This window comes from Numenius arquata, chromosome 8 (assembly GCF_964106895.1).
Source record: "Numenius arquata chromosome 8, bNumArq3.hap1.1, whole genome shotgun sequence".
Taxonomy (NCBI): domain Eukaryota; kingdom Metazoa; phylum Chordata; class Aves; order Charadriiformes; family Scolopacidae; genus Numenius; species Numenius arquata.
In genome coordinates, this window is record NC_133583.1 from 47,817,749 (window position 1) to 47,833,046 (window position 15,298).

Below are 15,298 nucleotides of genomic sequence, written 5' to 3' on the forward strand. Positions count from 1 at the left end.
TAGAAGGTTTCAGGTGCTCAGTTAGGATTTCGCAAAGTGTCCTGGAGGAAGACTAAGCCTGAGATTGGAGTTAAACACTGCTCTTTCATGCCATCAGTCGTTGCTTACACTACTAAATCTTGTCTCATTCAGCCATGCAGAAACAGAAAGACTGCAGAAAAGGTATATTCAAATACCTCTTCAGATTTAATCATGATTGTGATTCTTACGCGGTTTTGATAAATATTCAGGTCAACATATTTCTGTTCACATAAGTTACTGACCTTCCAAAATTATCTGCATTTAGAGTTAGATAGGTTATTGGTATATGAAGGAGAGTTTAATTTTCTAATTAGCATTTACTTGCTACTCTTTTATTATTTTTTTTTTCCAAAATATTTCTGTCAACACTGCAAGGAAAAAAGTGTTTGGCAAATTCTAACTGCATCTCTATTTTGTTATATGCATGTTCTATTTCTGTAATAAACATTCTTAAAACACTTTGAAGTTTGTTTTCAAAAACAAATTGAATTGCTGAATTATTTTTCCTATGCATAGTGCAGGAACATAAATGTTTTTGGAAAACAGTCTTCAATGCCATGTTCATTCTTCTAAATGGAGTGTCAGGGCATGTTAGGTATACTCAACAGCATTATAATTACAATTTTGCTAGAATACAAAATGTCAAGACATGCTACATGTTCTAAAGAGCACTGGAAGGATACCCGCTATATTTTTTCTCCAGCAAGTGGTTAAACCAAATTAAGGAAATCAGATATCAGCAAGGAATACAGGGGGCAAAAAGTTAAGGACTAGTATGAACTGAACTCATCTTGATAAGTAAAATACATTTTATTGGTAGGAATGGTTTCATCAATTCTCAAGTAGGATTTCTGAATTTTTGCCATAAGAAGCCCTTATCCAGTAAAGCACTCAAGTCCAAGTGTAATTTTACTATGAAGTCAATAGAAGAAACATTTGCATGCTCTGCACTGTGCTGGGCAGAATCAAATCATGAAACCCTAAATATAATGGAACATAATTTCTCACCAAAAAGATATAAAGACACTGTTTCAACAGTAGGAAATCTCCAGAGCAAGGCAGTAAGTGAGGACCTTGGCAATAGCATGACACCAAAGGAGCATCTTGCTACAAAGAAAAACAGATCAAGCCAAACCGGGAAAACAACAATCCATCTTCGCTGCAGTTTTTTTTCCCTCTTTAATTCTCTCCTAATTCTAAGTGTCTCTGATGTCTGTTGGGATTCTCTTTGCAAGTTTTTCCCTTGTTGCCCCTCAGGACATAAACTGTCTAAGCTCTGTTCAACAGAAAACTTGATTTAAGAGTGAAAGCAGTAAAGACTAAGTCACTGCTAAATAAAGGATTTTAATGATTACTTATAAGGTTAATGCAAACTGGTGATTCACGGTTTGCAAAACCTTAGTTTGAGCACAATTTATGTTAGTGCACAAGGACGTTTTTATGGAGTGTGTTTTCAGTACCTTACAATGGTGATTAAAATACCTAAACTCAATTTAAAAGAAAACACAAAAAAAAGAAAAAATATTTTAAATGTTAAATTTATATTTTAAAAATCATTTCCATTATCTTATTAAAATGAAAACAGCTGTTAATTTTCTTTCTTATGTTTTCAGTGGGCACATTATCAAATCTAGGCTTACTTTATTATTCCATTAATTATTGAAATACATATATTGGAGCAGTAAACTTTCTTCAAAAGGCAACTCAAGGATGATGTATTTTGTAAACTGACAAAGAGAGGGAATATGTTTGACTACTAGAAAGAAATATAGCACAAAGCATTTAACAGTTGTATTAAACAGTACTTAAGGAAAAAATATTCTTTTCATGAGTAACGCTTTGGGGAGTGGGATTGAGAGCTTCCTTTCTTGGACAGCAGATTCAATTTTGCATATATTTTTTCCCAGACCTTTTCTGGTGCTATGGATTTTTAAAGGTTCAGCTGGACAAGTAGCTACATCCAATGCAAAGGATGTGCACTGTCCTAAGAGTTGGTAACATTCATACTTTACAGGTTTTTAGAATGTAATATTAGTAATATTCTCAAGAAATAAAAATGGATGGAACGATTCAGCCAAAAACAAATCAAACCTGTGGAGTCCAGCAGATTATATGGCCTGTAATAACTTTAGAAATAACCTAATATTAAATGTCTTTCATATACCCCAAAAGGTCATGAAAAGAGTCATGTAAATTAATAACCAGAACTGCCAAAACTATGCTTTTGTAGAAACACTTTTCTTTTATATTAAAGCTATATGAAAGAGTTTTATTTCACACTTCTGTGCTCAATCAGAAAAAATTAAAATTGGATAAAAATGCTTTTGCCAGTATGCTACTGAAAACACAGCAGCTCCACAGTATGCACAAAAGTCAATGTTTTTCAAAAGGTTAGGAGATGGAGAGCTGGGAGTGTGTCTCAATCCAACAAGGTTCCAACTGACTGATGGGATGACTTCTTTGGTATCAGCAAAATTATCTAAAACTGCTAAAAGACCCTGATGTAACTCAGAAATCACTAACCAAAAAAGCTTCTCAGTTTCCTTAGTTGTGAACCCCACTATTTTTTTAAGCCAGAGAGGTTCAGATAAGCTTGTATAAGCATGAGATAAATATAAAATAATTAGGCGTGAAGCAAGGAACCAATCTAGGGACTCTGAGTTTAATAGAACAATCATCCAGCACAATGATCAGGAAGAGGAAAATCATTGAAACCATCAGTCCAGAGCATAAAGGCAGTACAAAAGGCAAACAGGGCAGAGGATTGTTAGGTGAGGCACAGAATATAAAGCAGCAGAGGTTTTTACAGCATACGTTTACTTTACCATAATTGGAAGCAGTATTAAACTGCACAGGTGGCAGATAACTATGAACAGTCTAAAACATTTTGTCAGAGAAAGTGGAAAAGAATAACATTATTTTGGGTGAAGACACACCTTTTTCTCATTCACACAGTACCTAATAGGACATGGACCTGTTGGAACGGGTCCAGCGGAGGGTCACGAAGATGATCAGAGGGCTGGAGCACCTCCCCTGTGAAGACAGGCTGAGAGAGTTGGGGTTGTTCAGCCTGGAGAAGAGAAGGCTCCGGGGAGACCTCATAGCAGCCTTCCAATATCTGAAGGGAGCCTACAGAAGAGCCGGAGAGGGACTCTTTGTCAGGAGATGTAGTGACAGGACAAGGGGTAATGGTTTGAAATTGGAAGAGGGGAGATTTAGATTAGATATTAGGAGGAAATTCTTTACTGTAAGGGTAGTGAAGCACTGGAACAGGTTGCCCAGGGAAGTTGTGGATGCCCCATCCCTGGAAGTGTTTAAGGCTAGACTGGATGGGGCTTTGAGCAACCTGGTCTATTGGAGGTGTCCCTGCCCATGGCAGGGGGCTTGGAACTCGATGATCTTTAAGGTCCCTTCCAACTCTAACCATTCTATGATTCTATGATTCTATGATAAAATCCTGCACTGCAATGCTCTACAAATAATTATCATGATTAAAGTCAGAGAGCTTATTTAAAAATGATTAAAAAATTGAAGAACACAATTACAGAAAATACTTGAAATTGGTTTTTATAGAAATATTTTATACATGTAATGTGTTCAAAAAACATGGCATCCCACAGACTACATAGCAAAATCCCTGCTCTGGGCAAGTCAGTGAGAGTTTTGCCCATGATTCAGATGAAGACCTTGACCCAGTGAGGCCAGCACTATACTGGCAGAAACCTCTGAACAACCAACAGCAATTAAATTACATTAGAAAGGATGTTATTCCAGGTATTTCTGACCTTCACTGGGGTCATTTCAAATTCATATCAGTAAGGTCAACTTTTTCTATCCAAGAACAGGAATGAAGCACAGATTCAGAAGTAATACCAGAGAATGTGGAGGTGATTGATTTGACATCAATTTAACCAAGAAAAATAGATAATTACATTTCATGGGTCAGAGACTATGAAACAGCAGTATATATCTTCACTGCTAAGGTGAGGTTGTCAAAAATCCAAGCTATGGCAGCATTTTCTGTTCCATTTGCAGGGCCATCCTCACAGAAGTGCAGATACAACTGAGATGGGTCTGCTGAATCCAGCTTCTCTTATAGCTTTCCAGCATACCCTCTAGTATGTCACTTTGCTTCACATACTTTTAAATTCTCCTTTGAGACTTTTCACATTATCTAATCACAGTTCATCACTGAATTACTCTGAGTGTTTAAACCTTGTCCTTGGATATCCATATAACAGCAATGTTCCATCAGATGTCTTTCTATGCTTCATGCCAGCACGACCTTTCTTCTGCAGACCAAGCCAATTATTTTTTCTCTAGACTGAGAAGCAAAAAAGGCTTTTGAAAACAATGAAGCGAATAATGACAGATTAATAAACTGAAGATGTATATTCTAATTTAATACATTTATTTACATTTTCTCATGACCTTCCATTAATTGCATGAGTCTCATCTGCACAGTCTCATATACCGTAATGAACTTTGATATTGCTATTTTAATTAGGTTGAAATAAAATTAAAATATAGTGTCCGTTTGGGAAAAGTTGGAAATACTGAAGTGGACATTTAAAAAGCAACAGAAATAGTTTGGGTTTTGCAGTTACTATAGCTATTACAGCCCTGAAATTTTGATACATCATGTATTTTTTTCTGTAAACTGTTTTTGGACAGGCGTTCCCAAAAGGTAATGCATTGTTTTGCTTCTGAAACAGAGCAATGCCTCTCATTTACTATTATCTCCAAATAGAAAAAAAGAAAAGAAGTACAAAGAATGTAATTTAAAAAAAAATAAACTGTCCTAAATATTCAGTAGAATATTTAATCTTAAATAGCCCTTATGTTTAATCCTTAAGTAGAAGACTGAACTGATACTAGTGTAATAATGAGCCAATTCATAATTTACACACTTAAAAAGAACGAAAATTCAATACACTCAACGTCTGAAATTCATGTCAGGTATACACAGTTCCAACTAATAAAATTGATTAAAAGAAACCAAAACTTTCTAAGCTTTATCACTGGGAGTGTAAGAGGGTTTAACATTTAAATACACTAGATCAATAAACTATCCAAAGAAGAAACTAAACCAGTTAAACTATCTGCTTCTAAGAAATAATAATAACATTAATAATAAAGATAAATACTACTAGAAGGAGGTTCTTTAGATCTGCCTCATTTATTTGTGATTTTTTTCTCTTGAAAGTATATGTCTATCTATAAAAATATTAATAGTTGTAGACACAATTTTAATTTTTTTTCTCAAATATTTTTGTACGTGTATATAAATTTGTTTAAAGTTTGCCTTCTTTTTGGATAATTTAGAAGAAAGCTCTAAGTTTATCAAATATGACAAACTGTGTGATTCTTATTCTCAGAAATAACACCAGGAACCCAAGGAAGATTCTTTTGGGAAATGGCTTATGCTAGATATATTCTACTCATATCAGAAAGAAAAAATATTTCCAGTATTTCCCTTGTTTAACCTTTCAAAAGGTACAAAACCAAATTGCAGTGCCCTTAGGAGAAAAAAAATATTTTATCATAATCCTGTGCAGGAAAACATTTACTGAATATGTACAAGTGCTTAGGGGTTTTTTTTCTGTGTAAATTTAAATAGGTACAGCCCAGAATTTCATTCAAGTATTTAAAAGATGGAGATGTACATTGAAGGGTGAATAATGTTTCTGACCTAGAAATGGAAAGTCATCTGCAGTTCACTATGAATAAAGAACACTGAAAAAAATGTTATTCAAATGCACAACAGAACAAACCATCTGAATATAACATAAGCAAATTATTCTCAATTATGGTTCATTCTTTTTTGGTTTTTGGGACGGGGAGATGGTTTTGTTGTGGTTTTGTCTGTTTATTTTTGTAGCAGCCCATTATCTGGTTGAGATTGTTCTTGTTTTGTGTAGTTACTCAGTATTGGTGAGGGACAGAGAGTAAGGCAGCTCAAGCAGAAGGCAAAACATCTACTCCAACCAGTGGATTTGCTTTTTGTTCATTACAACTCCAGGCCTCCTACAACCTTCAACGACATGAAGTAGCTGAAATAAGAAAATTATGCATAGCTGTGTAATCCATAGCAGCGAAAGCAGAACTACAGACATTTAGTGGTAATCCACATATCCTTTGCTGTATGTTGTCAGGGCCAGGTGTTTCATTTTCTCTGTTCTGCTCTGACTTCTGATTGCTATATCAGGTATCTATTTTTCTTTTTTTTTCTGCTTTGCTCCTTTGAGGGGCTCTAGCAATAAGGGTAGGGCTGAGAATGGGAGGAGAAGGGATGTTTTCAGCCTCCACTGATCTGAGCTGTTTCTGAGCATTCAGCTGACTGGTTGGTCAAGAAGAATGGATTCAGCATCCTGGTTGGAAGTTGGAAAAAGTTTTGACTCCTTCCGCGCATACATCTTGCAAGTTGGTTGATTCACGTTTTGATATTTTTCTTCTTGAAAGGTCTTTAAAATTCCTATTCACAGATTTAAACATAGCAATAAATAAGATACTGCCAGTCAGCATAGGCAGTTCAGTAAAATAGTTTAGAAGGCAGACCAATGGAGTTAAATTACATTAGTTCTTAAATGACATTTAATTTGACTCCTATGGACAAGAGATCAATCTTTAGACATGTATATCTGGAAAGAACCCCCCCACACCAAAACAAAAAACATCTTCACACTAACCACATCATTATCTAGATTTATGCTGTGCAAATTATTGCCTGGAAAAACGGTTTTGTAAACCAATGTATGAATTAATTTCTTGCAGGATTTCTGAACTATAGAAATAAAAATATGGAAAGGGATTTTAAAAAAACAGTACCTTGAAAAATATTAATCTGATTGAATTAGTAAAATTCTTAGATGCAGTATTAGACTATAAATAAGGAAGTGATACATTTATGGCAATGATCAGAAGATGTATTTTATCTAAGAAATCAGTGAAATTCATACCATTCAAAACAGTAAAATTCTTAGCTCTAAGGAGTGTGTCTGACAGTAAGATTTAAAAAAGATCTAAGTGTTTGACCTTTTTTTAATAAGTAGACTATTTCAAATGAGCACATCTGGTTTATGTTCCCAAACCTCTGGCCTTTAAAAAGTTCTGTTCCCTATTCACACAAAATACCATTCAGGATTGCTTGACATGGTGACCTTCCCCGTAGGTGGCTGGCTGAATAAACCGATTAAATAGATTCAGGAATTTAGCATTTATACAGCAAGTTAACACTTGTATCCTGGAACCATTGGTAAACATACTTACTGTTCCTCTATGCTTTAAGCTATAGGTATAGAATTGAACTGAGATTTTAAAAAATCCACTTATAAATAAAGAAAACATTTATTAATTTTATGTCAGAACAGTTTCCATTATATTGTCACATTTTCTTAGATATAAAGCAACATAAATCAGAAAAATTCAAGTAATTACAGCCTTAAATGTCATTATGGTTTCACACAGATTGAGGCATTGAAGAGGTGGACAGGTTAGGTACATAAATTGAAATGGTCAGTAAATATTTAACAAACTCTTTTGTACTAGGTAAAGTTAAAAATTAAATAGTGTATAGGCTGGGAAGGTTTCATTTTTTTACCATAACCATTAATACCACATTCATTGTTATTTGTGTAGAGTGTAATTCTTTTTGACTTTGCCTTCCATTTGCCTCGAGGACAAGCCAGTTTAAAACTGTTCAGCACACTGCACCATGCATAACAGGTAATCTGTCTAATTAAGGCCTGTAAGGATGTTCAAAGTAAAATATTGAAGAGCTTCCATAACCTCACTTTCACCCTCCCTGTGTACCACAGCTTCTGAGATTCAGAGATACCCTAGCCATTAACTCAAGTGTTTACACTCTAAGCTCAAATTCTACTTTGCCAGAATGGTTCATTTCACATTTTACAAGTCTGTTTTCTCATTTACAGGCAGAAAGCAATTTATCAAATTTTTATATTACATTTCTCAGCTCGTTCCAATATTGGATGATATAATATATGCTTGGAAATTCAAAATGCAAAAGCATACTGTGACTTTATCCAGGGACCTAATAAGATTTATATCCACATTCTTTTTTTGTGTGTTCTTTTGTTGCATTTCAATGAATTATTAATTATGACCAACAATAAAATATTATTTTGCTCTGATGCACAGCAAAAGGAAAGATACCCAAGAGAAAACCATCTGACAGCTCAAAGCAGACATGGCCAAAATATGCTCACAAGTTTCTCATCAAGTATTGCATGACATGCATCTGCCCATCAAATGAACCAAACTGACTGAGCCTTTCTGAAGATACAGATGTAATCTATGGGGAGGTAAAGTCAAGATTTATTACATATTGGGAGGCATTGATTTGATTTTTTTATAAACAGCCAAAGCTACAACAGTGAACATCAAAAGATTTCATTCTGTTTTCCAAACCTTTTTTTTAAAGGTTGACATATGGGATGGAAATGTATGGTAGGATGTATGTTATGAAGCTGACAGAAGTCAGATTCAAAGCTGCATGTAATAGCTTTTTACTTAGGAGATTTAAATCATACTTAAACTCAGCATTACGTAACTGCTATAAATATGTTATTATCAGCTGAGAAATTTGTTTTCATTTTACTTTTATTACATTTTCCTAACTGACCTTAACTCTAACACAAGCTTTCAGAATATTCTAGGTAAACACGCTGCACCTTCTTGTCATTTAACTTACAGATCTTGGTTTTTAGCATAATGAAAAAATACAGTTCTACATATGTTTCAGCTACATAGTATTAGCATTCTTTTTGCATTAATTACTAATAAATGCTGTATAGCAAAAAAACCTCTACAAGTTCCTTTACTTTCAAGGTCATTATAAGAAGAGCTTTTGAAACTGCAATGAACAAATGTTAAAAACAAATGAAGTTTCTCTCCCTTACAGCTATCTAGAGAGTCAAAGAACATCTCGTAAAATATTCAGAGAAAATGTCAAGTTAAAACACTTTGGGTCTAAAAGCAATAAAGTAGGACTAAAAATATTTCTGATTTTCTTTTAAATAGACTATTCAGATTTGTTTTGGTCTTTGTCATGCTATAAACAAGAAATTTAAAAAAGATAACACTGTGCCCCATACATTAATATGAAATTTCAAAACGATTGTTTTTTCTCTGTAAAGTCTTCAGTTTAACTTGAAGCCTATCAGAAATATATTCAATGGGATAAATAGAGCTAATTGAAGAATATAGCATGCATTTTACCAATTCCTGAAAAATCACTTTTATCATATAAGGACCAAAAAGTTTCATGCTTATAAAGGATTTCTAAGAATGATAAGAAATCTGCTTTGAAAAAAATCATACCAAAAGCTAGCTTAATGCTTATTTGAAGGAAAAGTGAGTGTTAATGGATTTTGACAGGCTGATCATGCCTATAATAGCATCAAGTATACCAAATTCTTTATCACACTGCACAGTCCCCAAGGGATCATCAACCTATAGATTGAAAGTCCTGACCTTTGACCTTTCTATAGTTAACTATCTGTCAACTGATTGTTAGCCAGGCTACCAGTGGACAGGAGATCCCTTATCTGTTTATATTAATTATAAATACTGTTTTTAGGTAAGACCAATTGACAATGTACATCCTCTAAGTTTTGATGCTTCCCTTATAATCTCTTTTTCAGCTGCTGCTGTCCATTAAAAACAAGGATCTGATCTGAAATGCTATCTACTCTTTCACCAGTCTTGTTTTTCCACTTTCTGTATCATTGATTAACTTCCTTCAAAACTGAGTTTCACCACCCTCTTCTTCCTATGCCTTTGATCAGTTCACAAGGAAATAACTGATTCCTTATGAAATGCAACAACAGTTCCATTTTAATTTCTCTTAATTTTATTTTAAGGGAATATTGCCAAGTTGATACTCTCAAGTGGTAACTGGAGGTGAGCTAAATGTTCATCTATATCCTCCTTGTTCTTTGAACAACTTCAATTAGAAAATTAACCAATAACAGCTCAGTCATATATCATGCTTATGTGTTTTATAGGCACTTACAGATTTAAAATAAAATATTTCTTCTGGAGAGCAAGAAGCAAAGTCTTGCCATGTAACGCAAGCACCTCACAGTTTGCTCCTTTCACAGAGCAGCAAAGCTCAAGTCCAGCTGAGACTGCAGAGTCCCAACACCCCTTTGGTGTCAGGGAGTTGTTATGGGGTTTCCTGTGTGGCAGGAGAGCACACCTCTACACGAGTGTCATTTACTCTCTTTTCTACTTCAGAGCCAGAATCAGCACCAGAGCGGAAGTCGGGTTCCCCTGCCCACTGCGGCTCCTGTGCTTACAAAGGTGCTTCAGTGCCCCTCTGCAGTGTTAATGAGGGAGGAAGGCTGCTGGCCCCTTTGCTGGCAGGTGCAAAAGGTTAGTTAGCAAAGTACACTGAAAAAGGCAGACCGGTGCCTCTGCTCTGTCCTTCAGGTAAGTAACAGGAAAGGAATAATTATAGCAACAAGAAGTAGGACGTTGTACAGGGGAAGTTTCTCAGTGTCTCTCTTGCATGCTTGTATTGAGTTAGGAACAATCTGTCTGATTCTTGGTGAGATTAGGTAGATTTTCCATTTCACTGAGATTTGAAAAAAAGAAGACTAACTGTTACTATACCAGGCACTGTCAATATATGCAGATCCTGCCCCATGGTAAAACAGTAATCTCAAAAAGAAATATAAAGCTTTATCCCTGTTATCTCCTCAGAACTCATACCCAGCTTTTCCATACCACAATTTTCAGAAGTTTGACAGTTTCCTATGTTTCTTCTTCCTTTCCAGGGAGAAAATGCTCAGAAGAAATGACCTTCTATTATGGTAAGTTGAGATCTAGTGACTAATGGCTAATTGTTATTGCAATTCTTGACCTGATCTGTAGTGCTGGAAACCAAATCTCAGTCTCCAGAGTGTAACCAGATATAACAGGCAGCCCCTGAGTTTATACAGGCAGAGTATTAACAACCGAGCAACTTCAAAACTGTTACTTTAATGAACAGTCTCAGATCTAATAAATTCCAATGCTAAAACTAGGTGAACACACAATTGTTTTCATTTGAACTGACAGAACTGAAAATAAGACATTTCTCTTCTATTAGTTTATTCAGGGTGAAGAATAGCATTAGAAAAATAGAGGAAACCTTCTCATTGGTGTATTTTTTCAACAGCTTCAAGCTGTTAGCAGATACATTGTCCCCAGGTATGGGGTGGTGCATGTTATGGCTAAATGATTAGTTTAGAGGCTCTTGACATACAGCCTTTTTCTGTTACCCAGTATCAGCTGTGAAAATGTATTTCCAAGCAATTAAACCTCATCTCCTGCTGGCTTGGGAGCCAGGAACCTTCAAATTTCAATTCAAATTCTTCAACACCTACTACTGCTGAAAAAAAATACGTAACTCACTTAGTTAGAGTCACAAAGAAATCTATTGATATATGTTTGAGTGTCTTTTAAAGAGGAAAATGAAAGACCTGGGAAGAAAAGTTGCTAACACTGTAAGTAAAGCAGATGACAAAAAGTATTCGCTTTTATTATTGCAGTCTTGGAACTTGCAGCGCATGTACACATCAGCATGCACAACTGAAAGAGAGGTTTCCAGTACAAAACAGTAGGAAGACAGAATTAATATTTGACTCTTTCCTCCTTCCCCTCAGCCCTAAAGAAGTCTTTCTGGCTATACATTTTTTAAGGGAGGGAACCTCTATTTGCAAATGCTGGGTTGGTAGCTCAGATACAAAATGCAGCATTAACCATATGGTTATTGTATGGCACAGGTCATCTAACACTGATGTATGTGGCAGCTTGGTTTGCCTGTGGAGAGGGTGTCAGATACCTCAAAGGGAGGAGAAAACACAGCATTGCTTTCACCAAAGATTACCAGCTCCTCTTGTGCAGATGCTGGAGAGCTGAATGTTCAAGTTCAAGTTAATGTCTAACTATAGTCAAAGCATATTAATGGCCAATTGCTAAGAGCCAGCTTGTAGGAACACAAATCACAGAATCACAGAATCTTCTTGGTTGGAAGGGACATTTGAGATCATCGAGTCCATACAACAACAACAAAAAAACCCCCAAAAAGCAAAAAAAAAACCACACCAAAACCAAACAAACACCCACAACCACACACCACACCCACCCACAAACAGACACAAACCAACAATCTCAGGCACTAGAGCATGGCCTGAAGTGCCATGTCTACACGTTTCTTAAATACCTCCAGGGATGGCGACTCAACAAAGGAGAATAAGGATACACTAGTGATATCTCTCTATATTACTTACTCTGCTACTGAATCATTTGCATGATGCTTTGCCATATGTTTTAATTTTAGCACGTGTTTCTTCTGTACTTCAATGTCTTTTGTATTAGAGATACAGATAAATGGGAGAAAGAGGGGAAAAAAACCTTTGATTATGTTGGTTATACATAAGGAAAAAAATGGCAAGAGTTTTCCATCGGATGCTGTCACAGCAAGGATGAAGTGTTTGCTTTGGGCAGATGCAGCTGCTGCCTGCAATATTCTCTTTACTGTTGCTTGTAATGTGTAGTTATGGTTTTCAGCTTGCATAAAGCATAATCAATCATGCTGACCAATATTTAGCCTGAGTGTGATATAATTTAGGGCAGTTTGATGTGGAGAAGTTTAATAATTTTTATTGTAAGGTACAAGTTACTTGAATGAAGGATATATAATTAAAAGTAGCTAATGTAGATCATGCATATTTTGTAAGGAGACAGCTCAAACTAGAGGAATACTGGCTTGTGGGTAAGACATTCTGTTGAGAATGAAGGCACAGGGACAACATCCTTTGTCCATGATTTCTCTATTTGAGTAGGGAGGAGGCAACTGAGTCATTCTACCCCATCCTCTCTAACACTAGCAAACATTACTGGATATTCACTGCTTCCCATCATGAAAAATTTGTATTTTTGACTCTGATGAAAGTACCAAAAGCCACTGATTGCATTATTATCTAATACTGCAGTGCTTCATTGACACAATGAGGGAGTAATGGAAGGCAATGTTGGCTTAAGAAATACCCTGAGTGGTTGGGGCATATAAGCACCAACCAGGTTGGGGAGTAGTCACATTGCAGTTGGATCTTTGGGCTTGTGGTCATGAAGTGGTATGTTTGGTAGATGTCTTTTTGTCAGCAATAGTCATCTTACCTGCTAGATTCATCAGTAAGACTTAGGAATATGAAGTAGAAGCCTTTTAATTAATTAACATTTCTTCTCTCATTCAAATCACCTCAAACTTGGACTTCCTACATGGAACTGATATCAGGCTTTAATTGCAATTAACATATTAGTACCCCCCCCATGTGTTCTTAAATTGCAATAATTTCCATATTTTTATCATACTAATAAGATGGCCAATGGCTTCCTGCAAGATAATTGAATTCAATATTTCTAGTTAAATTTTTACATTGTTTCTTAAAAGGTGTAAGTTGATAATATGTTAATATCATACTACTGGAAGAATATTTTACTCCTTCACACTCTATTTTAATACTTTATCTGATTTTCACAGGTGTCAAAAGTAAGTAATAATTAGAATTGGATGAATACAGCAAACATATTTCTATGAATATTCTTTTGATTTTAAAGGAATTAGTGTAATTTGTGTACACACTGCTTCTGTGATTACTTTCCACAAATATTCTAGTTAATGAATTTGTGGAAAAGAACACACAGAAAATGAGGTACTTACATATACCTATTGTACAAATCATTTTTAATTTCAAGTGTAAGTATTTGGCTCTAAAGTTTCATAGATAAAGTTATCTAACCAGGGAATAGGAATATACTTTATGACCTTCATGACATATCTCATCGTGGTAGATGCGTGCTGGCTGTTCCCAATCAACTTTTTGTGATTTTTGGCTAGAAGCTAGGAGTAGAGTTTCTCCATTTTTTTCCCTAGATACAACACGCAAGGAAGATAGATGAAACAGAAATCTTTTGGGTGAAAAAAGATTAAATGGAGCTCTGAAAGCACATGACTCTCTTCCATAATTTTTTTTTTTTTTTTTTCTTATCCAGTGGTTTACAGGCATTAATCTCCTGTGGGTCTTCAGAGAGAGTATTTTCCTGACCATTGTTTCCTGGCTATCCTGAGTTTCACACACTTTCCAGAAGCTTCTCCCACTTAAACAGACTTGGTAGCTCACAGGTGAGGTAGAGTTTCTGCCTCTAGCAAGATCTCTGGAGTACAACTGCCAGGATGAAATGGGCAGATGACCTTTCTCACCACTGCTTAATTCTGGTTTTTAATAAGACTTATGGCATACAGTATTCAGGCAGCAAAGTGAAAACAAATGAATTAGGTGATTCTACCATCCATCATCATAACACATCAACAGTAGTTCAGTACTCAATAATTAAAATGAACTTCTGGCAAGCAAGCTGACTATTTTCTTCAGATATGTTTCTTTACTTTATTCGGAAGGGAAGGACTTCTCACTGCTGATGGCCCATCTTTCTTTTTGTTTAACCACATATCATTTTAATGATTCTTAAGTCAACCTCTGCTGCCTGTGCTAATATGTCTTTTGTTTGTCATGATGCCTATGGCCTTGTGGAGACTAGCCCAATGTCTCCTACATTCCTCAGGAATTTTCCCTATTTATTTTATTCCAGCCATTTCTGTTTCTTTTCCTTTTCTTTGAGTTTTCTTGTCTTCTAACTTTCTATTTCCATGCTCTTTTTTATGATTTTTCTTCTGGGCAAGTTAAGTACTTTTGCAAATGGGTGTTTACATAGATTCTGTGTTTAAACAAGGGAGTTTTGATGCCATACAGAAAAGCTTCAGATTAGTGGTAAATATTAACCCTATGGTGGTAAAAACTTAACCCTGTAAAAAAGGTATTTCTCTTGCTTGAATATTACAGACATCATGCCAAACTTTCACTTTTCTAGCTTGCAGGTGACTCTTGTTTTGCTAATAATACTGCCAAAATGCATAAAATATCAAACATTTTTAATATCTATTCCAAACCCTGTAGCTGGAATGATTGATGATATACAATCAATGGGCAAGAATCTTCTAAAATTGACTCTCTCATGTATCTCTGAGACAGTCATAGCAACAATTTATCAACAGAAAATAGACAAGATTCAATAGGGAGATAATGCATTCAGATTTGATTAACGAAAGACCAGTACTGACTAGTAGCTTTATAGTTTGACTATAATATGATTTATTATTTTGTCTGGATGAAAGAGCAACAGGAAAAGGATAAGGAATAAGAAATAG